Here is a 13,396-nt window from a genome sequence, read left to right as displayed (position 1 = left end):
CGCATGAGACGATCCGTGGACGTTGGCGTCATTTGGACCGCAGCTGCAACACGGCGAACGGAAACCTGAGGCCGCTGCTGGATCACCTGCTGCACTAGCTGTGCGTTGCCCTCTGTGGTTGCCGTACGCGGTCGCCCTACCTTTCCAGCATGTTCATCCATCACGTTCCCAGTCCGTTGAAATTTTTCAAACAGATCCTTTATTGTATCGCTTTTCGGTCCTTTGGTTACATTAAACCTTCGTCTTGTTGCAACAACACTGTGTTCTAGGCGGTGGAATTCCAACACCAGAAAAATCCTCTGTTCTAAGGAATAAACCATGTTGTCTACAGCACACTTGCACGTTGTGAACAGCACACGCTTACAGCAGAAAGACGACGTACAGAATGGCGCACCCACAGACTGTGTTGTCTTCTATATCTTTCACATCACTTGCAGCGCCATCTGTTGTTGAAAATTGTAACTACTGTAATTTCGAAAGTTTGTCCGCCTGAAAATGTACTGTTGTCCCAAGCATATTGCAACAAACGGTGTATTTCTATCGCTGCTCGTTTAGTTTTTATTGCCGTTTCAAATACACCAGTCATTTTTGAAACACCCTGTATTTACTTGTAACTGCTAACATTGAGAATGAGACTTTATATTTCTTACATAAAGTTATTTCTAAAATAGAATATTTATGACTCTAGTTCATTTAAGAAACTGATATATTTTCCAGAAGACGCCTATTGTACATATGACCAGTGTGCATGTGCAGTACTAATAGAATGAACCTGTGGGTCAGAAAAATATTAAGATATTCTTCGATTCTTGTTTTGGATATTGTTGTCTAAAGCTTTGCGAAGTAATTCTGCCACACGAACACTAGTTGTTACCTAAACGGTAAATGGTTTGCTTGTTTTACCGCTCATCGGCCTCTTTTACAGAGGTGCGCTTCTTCTGTTATTTTGTTTGCGTTGGATCTGACTGCGGGAGAGTCCACCGCAGAGCAGTGCTGAGCGGTCTCACTCGCTCCGCAGCTCTCTCTTTCTCTCTCTCTCTCTCTCTCTCTCTCTCTCTCTCTGTCCTATGCCGACACTGGCGACACACGGTCGCGGACAGGGCGCTGAGCTACACTGCCTGGAGCCCGCGGGTCGCGGGCACGCCCGCCGGGCGCAATTCTTGGATGAGCCTGTTGTACCACCATACAGCGAGACCTGTTTGGTGACCTTCCAGACTGCTGCACACACCAGTGCCTCTAAGCCTTTAATACCCAGTAGCACGTCCTCTTGCATTGATGCATGCCTGTATTCGTTGTGGCCTACTATACACAAGTTCATTAAGGCACTGTTGGTCCAAATTGTCCCACTCCTCAGCGGCGATTCGGCGTGGGTCCCTCAGAGTGCTTGGTGGGTCACGTCGTCCATAAACAGCCCTTTCCAATCTATCCCAGGCATGTTCGATAGGGTTGATGTCTAGAGAACATGCTGGCCACTCTAGTCGAGCGATGTCGGTACCCTGAAGGAAGTCATTCGCAAGATGTGCACGACGGGGCCGCGAATTTTCGTCCATGGCCATATGCTGCCTATATGGTTGCACTATCAAGTTCAAGTGGCTCCAAGCACTATGGGACTTAACATCTGAGGTCATCAGTCCCATAGACTTAGAACTACTTCAACCTAACTAACCTAAGGACATCACACACATCCATGTCCGAGCAGTATTCGAACTCGCGACCGTAGCAGCAGCGTGGTTCCGGACTGAAGCGACTAGAACCGCGCGGCCACAGCGGCCAGCTCTTGCACTATCGGTCGGAGGATGGCATTCACGTATCGTGCAGCCGTTATGGCGCTTCCGTGTCCACCAGTGGCGTACGTCGGCCCCACATAAATCCACCCCGAAACAGCAGGAAACCTCCACCATTCTGCAGTCGCTGGACAGTGTGTCAAAGGCGTCGCCTGCATGGGTTGCCTCCAAACACTTCTCCTGGTTGAAGGCATGTGCGACACTCATCGGTGAAGAGAACGTGATGCCAATTCTGGGCGGTCCATTCGGCGTGTTATTGGGCCCATCTGTACCGCGCTGCATGATGTCGTGGTCGCAAAGATGGACCTCGCCATGGACGTCGAGAGTGAAGTTGCGAGTCATGCAGCCTATTGCGCACAATTTGAGTCGTAACACTTGAAAGGTGGCTACACTGAGTCACAGCGCCAGAGAGTGCGCCAAAGAGTATTATTCAGCCGCCTCCACTGGCAGTGCTTGTTGAGATGTGGTAGTGGAGAGTGCTTGTCGTGAAGTCGTCGTGGAGAGTACTTATTGAGAAGTGGGCAGTAGGAGTTCTGATGTAGCCGTGACTAGTTGTGAGCATGTTGTATGCAGTTGTTCTGATGGGCTAGACAGCTGATGCTGTTCGATTGCGGATGTTGTAATGATCAGAGTGTACGTTTCGTCAATATATATGAAGGTAAAGAAAATCTTTTATTTTTTATTTCAAACGTGCTAAATAACAATGCCTCTTGGTCACAGGTTCAGTCAACAAAGCATCTGGCTTGTGTTCATGTATTAGAGTGTAATTCTGGTTTCTATGTGCAAATATAGTATTTCTGTTTCTTTAATTACTTCAGTGTAAATGGTGCTTAAATTACCTTGTTTTATTGAAGAAGAACCGTGCCAGATGTGTACGTTGAATCACACTTCCACACACAGAACAGTTACACTTGTGTTTTGTTGTTTCGTAGGTTTTATAGTTGCTGGGGACTTAATTAATTAATTGTGTTAACGGAAGTTTTCTTTCATTCTTTGTTGTTATTCTATGCAGTCAGATTGCGTACTAATACCAGTCAGGGCCAACCGGTTACGAGACTTCGTAGCCGGACATACAGCGAAAAAATTAAAATTATATGCATTCTGTTTAATTAAGCCCCCATGCACGTGGCGACCGCTGCTTCGGATCGTCCCTTAGAATCTTCTGGTAGTAAAAATAGCAGACAGTAGTATTGTTGTAGTAATTCGTAGTTTAGTAATTGTAGTCTATATTGCATGTGTAGATTTGGTAATTGAACATTTGTAGTTGTCTTGTCATTCTTCTACTGGTACTTTTACAGAATTTAATTTTTGATGTCTTGTATACGGGTTTGACAATTTTGTGCAATTATGAAGATTTCAATTGTTCGTTAATCGTGTTTGTCGGGAAGCATTTCGTGTGAATGATATTGTTGGAGATAAAGTGTCATTGTGTGTAATTTTCGTATAGTGACGAGTTTTGTATGTTTTGTAAATGATTACGCGATCGATGAAAAAGGCAAAAATGATGGATAGTCAGAATGACGAAATTGTTGACATGGCGAACTCGCCAACACAGGAGAACAGTATGATGAATAATGAAGTTGAAAACAATTTAATAAGTCGGGAAAATAGTCCGGAACCATTTCAAAACTTTTCACAATCAAAAAATTTTCAGAATACGAGATTAACGACAGAAGATTCTGGAATTGTATCGAACACAGATAGCTTTACAGCTATGACGAAGGAAGCTGGTTTTGCGAGAAATGTTAGAGGCGAAAAGAATTTCGAACCAGTTAATATGGAGCAGTTGATGGGTGCTATATTAAATTTGGGATCACGGATGGGAACAATAGAAAGACGGTTAGACTCACTGGGATCACAGTTAGGATCTGAATTAAAAACAGTGGCAACACGTTTAGAAACTGAGATGGGAACAATGGAAACACGGTTAGGATCTGAATTAAAAACAGTGACAACACGGTTAGAAACTGATATGGGAACAATGGAAACACGGTTAGACTCACGAATAGGGACATGTTTCAAAAACATGAAGGATGAATTAAAGAAAGAAATTAGAGAAGAATTACAACCAATTTTGAATGCTCACAATAACAGATTAATTTCAATAGAAATCAGACAAAAGGAACAGGATAGAGAACAGGAAGAAAGAGATCGCGCGATAGTACAAAAATTTTCAGAGTTAAATTTACAACGTGCACACGATAAGGAAGAAATATTTGAAAGAATCGAGGAATCCGTACCAAATGACAGAGTAAATAACCTAACACAACAATATGAACAGTTAACTACTAAATGTATTGATACTGAAGCCCGAGTCGCGACACTTACGGAAGACGTAAATAAACAGAAAGAACAAATAGGTGACTTATCGGAAAGAGTTGAAGAGATTGTAGATAAATTGACAAGTCTTAGTTTAAATGGGGACAGAGATTCAGATGATACAGCTCCATTGCCATTTGCAGAAACCGAAGAGTACCAGAACTTAAATAAACATGTTGAAAATCAGGGAAAATTTAATGAACGCGTTAAAAGGGAATTTGAGGCATTACGAAAGCAAGTCAAACAAATTGAAGGTGAAATCGTAGGAAAAGACAGTAGAAGAAATTTAGAATCACAGATAGCAGAGGTGTTTGAAGAAAGTAATTTATTTCATTTACGAGAAGCAACAAGAGAGCGCCAGGCGCGCGAACTTGACAATAATCGACATTCGGACTGGGACAGACGCGGTAGGTCTTTGTCGCCACGAGGAGAAAACTTTGACGATAAAAACTTCTTAACTGTTCGGAAATTTAAGATCTTTCGCAATTCTAAGAATGACATACATCCATGTTCATGGTTAGATCAATTTATGTACGCACTTCCACCAAATTGGCCACTAAGTCACAAACTGGAATTTATGTGCAGCTATTAAGTTCCTCAGGGGATTCACTACACTAAGTGAATATGTGCCGTAGTGTGCACAGGGCCCCGAGCTGTAGTAGTGCTATTTCCCTTTTCGTTTTCTGCACTGCTGCCTACTCTTCTACTATTCTTTGTATCTGTCAAAACAACTCTTCAACTATCAATCTATCTAGAGAGTCGGTAAGTAATAACCGGATATGACTAATTTACCCAAAAGAGATTTCAGAAATTACCGTTTGGACTTACTGTATCTTCTGCAGCATTCATTCATAGTTTAAACGAAATTTTACCTGTTTATATTCGTGACAATATTACTTCATATGTTGACGATATTCTTATTGCTAAACGTTCCTGGAGTGAGCATAACAAAATTTTGGATTCATTATTACGTATTTTTGCAAGAGTTGGCATTATAGTGAACTTGGAAAAATTTGAATTTGGTTGTTCTCAGGTGAAATTTCTTGGTCATATTATTTCTACAGAAGGTATTCTCCCTGATTCAGAGAAGCTAGACGCTATTCGTAATTATGCTGTTCTTACTACAAAACGTGATGTTCGTAGTTTCCTTGGTGTATGTAATTTTCTTAGACGCTTTGTTAGATTGGATAATTTGCCCACACCTCGTTTATGTGAACTATCTGGAAAGAATTCTAATTGGTGTTGGGATGAGGAAGCTCAATCAGAATTTGAACAACTTCGTGATGCTTTAGTTGCTGCTCCACTTCTTTCACATCCGGATTTATCTAAAGATTTTTGTTTGGCGACGGACTCATCATACAAAGGCCTAGGTGCACACTTATTTCAAGAGATAGAAGAAAACGGCGTTGTAGTACAGAAAACTATTGCATTTGGAAGTCGTGTTCTCTCTAAATCAGAAAAGAATTATTCGATTACGGAACTTGAAGCTTTGGCTGTTGTATGGGCTTTCACAAAATTTCGCATATTTTTGTATGGCAGGCATACTAAGGTTTACACCGATCATCGAGCTCTGGAATTTCTTATGTCAACAAAATTAACACATGGAAGATTGTCACGATGGGCGCTGTATCTACAGGAATTTGACTTTAGTGTTGTTTACATACAGGGTGCTTCAAATATTATTGCTGATGCTTTATCACGTGCACCTATGGGTTTGAAACAAAGTGCTGAGGAGGACTGCAAAGAAAACAATTATTGTTTGATGTATATTCAAGGTGTTGCGTTTGAGAATTTTATTTCGTCTTCGCTCCAGGACATCGCTAAGGAGCTAAACAAGGATCCAATCTGGAAGGACATTAAGGAGAAGTGGAGGAGAAAGGAAAGCGTAGCGATTAGACAGTATTATTTAGTTCGCAATGATATTCTTTTTAAACGAAAATCGTTGATAACTCTGTTTGGTTAGTTTGCATTCCTGATGAGTGGGTTAATAAATTGACTTGGTATACACATTTCAGTTATGCACACTTTGGTCCCAGAAAATGCTTTCATAAATTACGAGAAAATTGCTACTTCAGTAATATGGAAAAACGTATTCGATCTGTTCTTGCCAAATGCAAATTATGTCAAAAGGCTAAGCCGCCAACTATTTATCACAGAGCACCGTTGTTTCCTATCATTCCAGCGAAATTAAAGGAGATGGCTGCAGTCGATTTGTTCGGTCCTGTGGTTCGTTCTACTAATGGTTTTGTGTACATTTGGTAGCAGTGGAACTGACTTCAAAATATGTGTGTTTTACACCTTTACGCAAAGCAACAGCTCATTCAGTATCTAACGCTTTCATCAAACATTTTCTAAAAGAGGTGGGTCATATTGATAAGGTTATATCAGATAATGCATCACAGTTTCGCTCTAAAATTTGGCTTCGTACTCTACGGCGTCGTAAGATTAAACCAATTTTCATTTCACTTTTTCACCCTCAATCTAACGCTTCAGAGAGATGGATGAAGGAAATCAATAAATTTTATCGACTTTATTGTCATCAGAATCACAGAACTTGGGATCAGTATCTTCATATTTTTCTAAACATTCTGAATGAACTCCCTAATGATTCAACTTCTTTACCGCCTATATTGAAATTAAAAAAACAAAGCACCGACAAATCGCATTTCTGAAATCGTTCCTTTTCCGCCTTCACGGAAACTGCGGCATTCTGAAGTTGTCAACCTGGCACTACAAAATATTGCGTCTGCGGCTGCTAGAAGAGAGAAATCAGCTAAGCGTCCTGGTCGTTTAAAAACCTTGTCAGTTGGTCAAAAAGTGTTAATTAAGTCTCATCGTTTGTCTCACAAAGGAAAAGGCTTGTGTCGCAAATTTTTTCTGCTTTATAACGGTCCATATAGAGTTCGCAAAATTATTCATGATAACACTGTCGAAGTAGAAACTCTTAAATCTCGGCGCACTAAGGGAGTACATCATATATCGAACGTTAAAATTTTTGTGGAATGACATACTTTTGAGAGACTAACAGTTATATGAAAACCCGCAGAGAATACAAGGATACCGCGCCGTGTACCGGCGGCGGAACATACTCAAAGCAACAGTCAAGTCTGCGCGGCGCACAAGGCAGTCGTTGACCGCAAACAATTACTTCCTACGTCACGCCTACCTACAGCTGATCGAGCGCTCAGTGCGAATGCACTGACAGCCGTAAACAAATACACAGTCTAATTTCTCTGATTAAATTCAGTATAAAGCTATAGTGACTCGGTAAATTATGTTATTAACGTTCAGTATTTTTCAGGATACGGTTGTATAAAATATTTAAGAACTTCAGGTAAATTCTGTGTGTGTCCGACGTTAAGAGGACTTGCTATCGAGAAATTTTCAGGAAGAATGTAATTTCGAAGAAGAAACTAATAAACTAAAAAGGTAACTATTAATTGAGTTTATTTTTCAGGTAACATATTTCCACTTGGTACGTACTTTAAACGTAATTTGCTGCTCGCGATTACGTGATTCATACTTCGTGTTAACTGATATTGACAATGATTGATTAATGAACTGGGTTGTTACTTGTGTATATTGTGTATATTATGCATCGCTTGGCTGCTATGCTTTTTCACTGATGTCACATTTTTTTTATCATGTGCCTGTTGTGCATATTTATTTAAATTATAATTGTAACCTGATTAGTTGTGCCGATACGGTTATGTATGTAAGTTATACTTTGTGATTTATCTGCTTGCGCCTTTATGTTTACTTATTAAGATTACATATGAACATTTATTTGCTTATGCTGATATGATGCTAATGACCTGTTTATTATGTAAGATACATAATTGCTGCTTGCGTATGGATTGCATATTTACACATTTCTGTTTGTTGTCATAACTACTCTTTAATTTGGTATATAGAAATGCTGATATACTGTGTACGAACATAGAGTTTAGGTCACACTATGGTATTAATTATAGATTGTTTGCTTGGCAGAGCCTCGGTGTAGGGATTGTGCAGCATCCACTTGTTGACATTCTGTTCTCCATTGGTATATTTATTCGCTATTGCATGTTTTGTTTACGCTCAGTGCCTTATATTTTTAAGATAAGAAAATGAACTGCTATAATTCGACGAACGACATTAGTACAAGAAACTTCATAGAAGTCACATGAGCTGGAGGTTTTATGGAAGCTGTTTAAATTTATGCTAATAGGAAGGAAGCTAACGACATGACATACCAACACTAGTTTTAGACCATTGACAGTTATTACACTGCATTCTTCATGAGCAATTAAAATAGCAAGTGACACTTGACACAAGAAATACTACACATGTTTGCTTCTGTTTTGCTATGATTCTTGAAGTGGTGTACACACTGTGAAATATTATGATCATTAACACTCCGTACTTGTACTTACTTACTGAAAGTTATTCGAACAAAAGGCTGTTAGAGGTCATGTATGCATTTCTTTTATTTAATGATGGACAGGGTAACCAAAATTTATTTTATAATTCATAATGAGTAGAAGATTTGGATCAGATGGATTACACAGAGGTTGTGTGTGGACATTGTGTCTTCGGATTGTATGGGATGATGAATTGAAGTTTGCACTAGGATTTTATCTGTACTTGTTCGAGGAGACTGACTAGAGGAAAGAGTTGTTATGGAAGTGAAATGATATTGGTGATAAGGTTTGTATGTATCGACGTATTGAAGAGGTATTATTGAGGTATTGAGATTGTGTGAAGTTGATGATTATTGGAGTTTTGGTGGACAAGAGGTAAGGTAAATGATATTGATGATAAGGTTTATATGTATTGACGTAAGAGGTATTATTGAAGTATTAACATTATATGATGCTGATGATTATTGGAGTTTTGGTGGATAAGAGGTAAAGTAAGTGAGGAACATATTTTATTTCTTTTGTTGGTTTATATGGAACAAGGAGGATGAAGATGGCAGACTAGAACACTCAAGTGGAAGGAAGATTGTCTACACACACACTTTGTTAAATCACTAAGCAGTATATACTTTTTTTTTGGAGAGAGGAAGTATTTGCATATCTTTGCACACTGACAGTTGTTCAGCAACCGTACATTTGATTTGGCTTGGCAAACATTGGTCTTGACATGATGACTACGATGTTGACTAACTATTATTGACTGTTATACATTGCTGCCACTACTACTTGATACACAAGTTGAACATAAAATTTTGGACAGAATTGCATTTACAAGTTAACACTATTCAATTACACAGTAGCACTTAATGTGGATGAAAGATGAGTGAGTGTGTTTTGTGTGTTTCCCTTTCCTAATCCCAAATAATTGGTACCGACCTATCTCCTAAATATTATTTTACTTGTTTGTTGTGGCTTGCACTGACACCCATGAATATTATAGGTTTACTGATATTTGTGTATTTGTAATATTTAATATGACAATTATCTGATTTCATTTGTGTGTTTATTATTATTTTTATGTTTAGTGTAAGAGCATTGATGATAATTTTGCAAAAGCAAATGTGTGTGCCTTCAAACTGTTGTTCGTGCTTGCACCTATTCATCATTGATGGGTGCCCCTTGGAAATGTTTAATATCTGCTAATGAACTCTGATGAACTGTATGATTAGTGATAGTGAATATTATGGACTGTTACGTGCACTTGTTCAACATGATGGGTGCTACTAGGAGATGTTTAATTTCTGCTGATGAACTCTGATGAACTGTCTAATTAGTGATAGTGAATATTATGGAGTGTTACCTGCACCTGTTCAACATTACTGGGTGCCACTGTTGGAACTGCTTCTACTGAGATAATGTCACTTGTTGGTGTCTGCACCTGCTCAACATTGCTGGGCGCCACTGATGGAACTGCTGGTACTGAAATGTCACTTGTTGGTGTCTGCACCTGTTCAACATTGCTGGGTGCCACTGGTGGAACTGCTTCTACTGAAACGTCACTTGTTGGTGTCTGCACCTGCTCAACATTACTGGGTGCCACTGATGGAACTGCTTATACTGAAATAATGTCACTTGTTGCTGTCTGCACCTGCTCAACATTGCTGGGTGCCACTGATGGACTGCTTCTACTGAGATAATGTCACTTGTTGGTGTCTGCACCTGTTCAACAATGCTGGGTGGCACTGATGGACTGCTTCTACTGAGATAATGTCACTTGTTGGTGTCTGCAACTGTTCAACAATGCTGGGTGCCACTGATGGACTGCTTCTACTGAAATAATGTCACTTGTTGGTGTCTGCACCTGCTCAACATTGCTGGGTGCCACTGGTGGAACTGTTCCTACTGACATAATGTCACTTGTTGGTGTCTGCACCTGTTCAACATTACTGGATGCACTGTTGAAGCTGTTTAAATACTGCTGATGAAATGTTCTGAGACTGCTATTTGCACCTGTTGATCATTGCTGGGTGCTACTGTTGGAACTGTCAACTACTCTGAGGAGTTTTACTTGTTTATTGAACTATTGATAGGATTTTATGTGAATATTTGTATAAACTGATTTTTTGCGTGTTTACTGTTTATGAGATGTTATGAGACTCTTACCTGCACCTATTCGTCATTGCTGACGCTATTGATTGAGTTGTTTAACCACAAGACACTTGCGTAAACTATTATGTAAAATCATATGTATGCAAGCATTTGTATTCCTTACTGTATTTTATATATTAGGTTATTGAAGGGTCAGTGCAAAGCCAAAATTTATTTAGTTATGTGATATTTACTTATTAATATTACTTTTTAATTTTTGTCTATATTTTTTGGACGAATTTGGTGGTATTTTCACCACCAATGCTGGCAAAAATACCATCAAATTCGAGCCCGTGGAGGAGGGGCATATGAAAGGTGGCTACACTGTGTCACAGCGCCAGAGAGTGCGCCAAAGAGTATTATTCAGCCGCCTCCACTGGCAGTGCTTGTTGAGATGTGGTAGTGGAGAGTGCTTGTCGTGAAGTCGTCGTGGAGAGTACTTATTGAGAAGTGGGCAGTAGGAGTTCTGATGTAGCCGTGACTAGTTGTGAGCATGTTGTATGCAGTTGTTCTGATGGGCTAGACAGCTGATGCTGTTCGATTGCGGATGTTGTAATGATCAGAGTGTACGTTTCGTCAATATATATGAAGGTAAAGAAAATCTTTTATTTTTTATTTCAAACGTGCTAAATAACAATGCCTCTTGGTCACAGGTTCAGTCAACAAAGCATCTGGCTTGTGTTCATGTATTAGAGTGTAATTCTGGTTTCTATGTGCAAATATAGTATTTCTGTTTCTTTAATTACTTCAGTGTAAATGGTGCTTAAATTACCTTGTTTTATTGAGGAAGAACCGTGCCAGATGTGTACGTTGAATCACACTTCTACACACAGAACAGTTACACTTGTGTTTTGTTGTTTCGTAGGTTTTATAGTTGCTGGGGACTTAATTAATTGTGTTAACGGAAGTTTTCTTTCACTCTTTGTTGTTATTCTGTGCAGTCAGATTGCGTACTAATACCAGTCAGGGCCAACCGGTTACGAGACTTCGTAGCCGGACATACAGCGACAAAAATTAAAATTATTTGCATTCTATTTAATTAAGCCCCCATGCACACTACGTCCTGTGGCTGCACGAAAATCATTATTGAGCAGGGTGGTGTTGCTGTCAGGGTTCCTCCGAGCCATAATCCGTAGGTAGCGGTCATCCACTGCAGTAGTAGCGCTTGGCGGCCCGAGCTAGGCATGTCATCGACAGTTCCTCTCTCTCTGTATCTCCTCCGAGTACGAACAACATCGCTTTAGTTCACTCCCAGACGCCTAGACACTTCCCTTGTTGAGAGCCCTTCCTTTCAGAAAGTAACGATGCGGACGCGGTCGAACCGCGGTATTGACAGTCTAGGCAGGGATGAACTACAGACAACACGAGTAGTGTACTTTCTTCCTGGTGGAATGACTGGAACTGACCGGCTGTCAGACCCCCTCCGTCTAATAGGCGCTGCTCATGTACGGTTGTTTACTTTTTTGGGTGGGTTTAATGACATCTCTGAGCAGTCAAAGAGACTGTGTCCGTGATACAATATCCACAGTCAACCTCTGTCTTCAGGAGTTCTGGGAACTGGATTTATGCATTTTTTTTTTATATGGGTATATCCTTTCTTTTTCGGCCATCAGTTGTATTGCTGCCCGGATAGCAAAATTTTTGCTGCTACTTTCTGTATCTCGTTTCCTAATTCATTTACGTCACCGTTGCCTGTTTCAGTTGGAATACATTACATTGTCCTTGTTTTACTTTTGTTGGAGCTCGTCTGATAACACCTTTTCAAGACGCTATACGTTCCGTTCAGCTCCTGTTCCCAGACCTTAGCAGCGCGAGTGTGAGATCGTGTCTAGAGGTCAGCTCTTTGGGCAGTTATCGTGCCGTGCTGTCTTGTTCGCTGTCGCGGTTTCCACAAGCTCCGTGTGGTCGGCCGTCCCGCGCAACAGCCGGCCACCACACCCTCACTGCCGAGGGCTGGGTGCCACTACGTTTGGCGGTGCCCACCCCCACCAGAAGCAGCAGAAGCGGCGGGCCCGTTGATTTATACGTCCTCCGCAGGCGCCACACTCACTGGGCAGACCGTACGCTGCTGTGGGTCTTGTGACAGCCCGGATAGCACAACCCTGCTCTCCACATGTGGCGACGTATGAGCTCCGTACGCGCCACACCAATTTTATTTTTTCTGGTTGCTTTCTAGCTTCTTTTTTGTACCGAGACAAAAAAATAACACGTGGCGGTGGGGAATGGGTTTGCTGCGGGGGTGGGGTGAGGGGGGGGGAGGGGCGGGAGAGGGGAGAGAGGGAAGGAAGAGGGGGCTGAGAGCGCGCGCTGTGCGTGCCTGCGGGAATAAATTACGGCAGCGTGAAATGTACGAGCGGGGGGCAGTGCCGGCAGAGGATTGGAGGGGCGGTGTGCACGCTTTGTGCTCGCTAATGAAATGCGGATATTAAAGAAGAGGGACGGATAACGATGACCGTGTGCACAATGGATATTTTAAAGACTCGGGCAGGCGTACTGGCCTGTCAGCACTCTGGACCGTTTGTCTGGAATTCGCCCCCTGGCCCGCACACACTGTGTCGTCCTTCTGCCAAAATGCGACACACGCTTACGTAACCGTATTCCGTTTGCAATTGTACCAGAGAGTCATGCATGAATATGTATGTGTTATACTAAAGCAGTCTGTTGCAATCTACCAATAAGCGACTTACTTTAAAGTTGCATGCAGTTAGACGAATTCAAATTTTAAAAAAACGATCTCATAAACAA

Source organism: Schistocerca serialis, chromosome 7, assembly GCF_023864345.2.
Source record: "Schistocerca serialis cubense isolate TAMUIC-IGC-003099 chromosome 7, iqSchSeri2.2, whole genome shotgun sequence".
Classification (NCBI taxonomy): domain Eukaryota; kingdom Metazoa; phylum Arthropoda; class Insecta; order Orthoptera; family Acrididae; genus Schistocerca; species Schistocerca serialis.
Note: the sequence above shows the minus strand (reverse complement) of the source record.